General features: G+C 49.1%; 2 non-coding genes across 2 annotated transcripts; one reads left to right on the top strand and one right to left on the bottom strand.

Annotated features, from left to right (window-relative positions):
- The first annotated feature begins 545 nt into the window (after positions 1–545).
- Positions 546–628, top strand: TRNAL-CAG. Its single transcript has one exon. It is a non-coding gene; the product is annotated as a tRNA-Leu (tRNA).
- A 283-nt stretch (positions 629–911) lies between these two features.
- TRNAL-CAG lies at positions 912–994 on the bottom strand. Its single transcript has one exon. It is a non-coding gene; the product is annotated as a tRNA-Leu (tRNA).
- Positions 995–2,490: the final 1,496 nt, after the last annotated feature.

Here is a 2,490-nt window from a genome sequence, read left to right as displayed (position 1 = left end):
GCCTGAATAAATGGCTTTAACACGCATATAAATGTGAAGTTGCGGTTCCAACAAACGTTTGGAAGGAGAACGCGAGGTGCTTGCGATTAGTCCTTGAAATACCCGGGTTTCACCTGGTAGGGGCGCCAGCAGAGATCTACATAAGCCAGTTCGGGAATGTGGGCTTGACTGCCTCGTGCAGGAAATGCGCAGGAAGTGTATGCAGAAATGCAAAGGTGCTCGAAGATATGCAAATATCAAAGCCGACACGAATCTTAAATGAATGCACGCATGCATAATGAATACGTGTCCGAGACACGAATGCCTGGGGGCCAAAGTGACAGTCCTCGATTCTCCAGCACGCTGCGCGCGCCCTCTGCTGCCCCCAACGCGCCTCGCTCCGCCCTTTCTCGTCCCATTTCGTCCCTCCCCTTTGAGCCAGAGCGCTTTTCTTTCCAGGTCTTCCCGGCACCCGGCGTAAAACAAAGCCCGGGCCGGTTTTTCGCTACGCATGCGCACAGTAGAACTATTCCGAAGAGGTTTGCTTGCAAAGCAGCGTCTGAGCAGTCAGGATGGCCGAGCGGTCTAAGGCGCTGCGTTCAGGTCGCAGTCTCCCCTGGAGGCGTGGGTTCGAATCCCACTCCTGACAAGTGCTGTTTTGTTTTTCACCAACAGCTGCAAGTCAGTTTTGTTTTCCACGAACTAGGGAATCAACTAGGGAATACGTTATACCTTTGGGTATTCTTTTCATCTCTTTACAAAACAAGTATTTCCTTCCTAACAGGCATTTTCTTCTTAGTGACATTCATTTGGCTTTGGATTGTAAAAAGAAAGCGCCGACGCGTGCCGCAGAGCCCTTTTTAGTGTGGTCAGACGCACGTTTCTCTAACGTTGTCTAACGTTGCAGAAAGAAAACCGCAAAAGGGTAGGATTGTCAGAAGTGGGATTCGAACCCACGCCTCCAGGGGAGACTGCGACCTGAACGCAGCGCCTTAGACCGCTCGGCCATCCTGACTTCCTGCCAGTGTCCTGCAAAGATTCACAGTAGTTGCCATTTCCGTGCCACGTGGTTCGAGAACCCGTAAGTTGTTTTAGGGTAGCTGGCAGCCCCAGGTCCTGCCGCACTGCTCCAGGCGTCCACAGGTAAAAAAAAAAAAAAAAAAAGAAAAAACAAAACAAAACAAAAAAACCCAAAAAACCCCCAAAACCCACCCCTGTTGCCGAGACTCGCTGTTATCCTTCAATTTCTTCCGTCTTTTTTCTACGTATGGAAACTGTGTAGCCTGGGAAATCAGTTTCCCTTGCCATCCCTAGAAAATATCCATAAAAATAAACACAATGGAAACAAACTATATTGTTATATTCTAGCCATTCGCCAATGCTCGGAACCTGAAAATGTGACGTGTATTTAACGACTGATACTATCGGTCGCCAGGGTCAGGACTGTTGTTGGGCCCCTGAGGGTAGTGGGGAGGGGATTTAGACGATTCTTTTTGGAAGGGAGGTGCTCTGCGAAGAACTTTGCCTTGAGCTCCTCAGGATTGGAAGCCGTGGAATCCCATTCCACGCGTGTTTAACTGGAGCCACAGCCAGAGAATTTTGGCTTTTATACCTTTTTAATAAACTGAACAAGGGAAAAGCCGGAGGCTGTTAAACTTGGAGAGGAGACGATTTATCTGTCTACAAAAGCCTGATGTGTACGACGGATTGGGATTGTGTCCGTCTCTCCTTGCTCCAAGAGGGGACAAGCAGGGGGTAGGTAGAGAGGAAGCTTTTCATAGAAGAAAGAGCTTGCTGGAAAGGAAACAGGGTGTCTGTGTAGATAGTGATAACCCCGTCAGCGGAGGCAATCAAGACAAGGCTGGACATCCACTTGGTGGAAAAGCTCTGTCTAGGGCTCCACTCTGCTGGTGCAGAGCCTGCTTGGGATTCTCTCTCTCTCCCTCTCTCTCTAGCCCTTCTCTAGTGCTCCCTTTCTCTCTGTCTCAAAATAAATAAACTTTAAAATAAGAAATAAATAAAAATTTATCCTTTAACAAAATGTACTCCACATCCAGTGGGAAAATAGGGTTATTTATCTACAGATGGGTGCTACTGTGGCATCTACAGACTGCTGTAGATGTGCCGATTTCCCACTGGGCAGAAGAAGGAAAAAAGGACATTTGGGAGATAATGGAGATGGTGAAGCCCCCTGTCCTGGAGAAGAGGTCTTGGGAATGGTCCTGGAACTGCATGCAGGCTTGGTTGGCAAGGATGAAGGGATAGGGACAATTCCCAGCAGCAGTGCCCAGGGCCAGAGTCAGGAGAGGGACAGTATTGACACCATCCCCACCCCTCCCATGGCTGGAGCTGAATCTTCCACCATCCAAAGGGAGGCTGAAGGAGATTAGCAGAGGTTTTCCTCCCCTCGGTTGCTTCTCCTATGTCACCTCCTCCAGGAAGCCTTCCCTGATGCTCCTTTCTCTTACCGAGGATTTTTGGCTTCCTTTGTGTTCCCACAAGCTCTTAGGC

This window comes from Leopardus geoffroyi, chromosome E2 (assembly GCF_018350155.1).
Source record: "Leopardus geoffroyi isolate Oge1 chromosome E2, O.geoffroyi_Oge1_pat1.0, whole genome shotgun sequence".
NCBI classification, from domain to species: Eukaryota; Metazoa; Chordata; class Mammalia; order Carnivora; family Felidae; genus Leopardus; species Leopardus geoffroyi.
The sequence above is the reverse complement of the archived record's forward strand: the minus strand, read 5'-3'. Positions and strand labels throughout refer to the sequence as shown.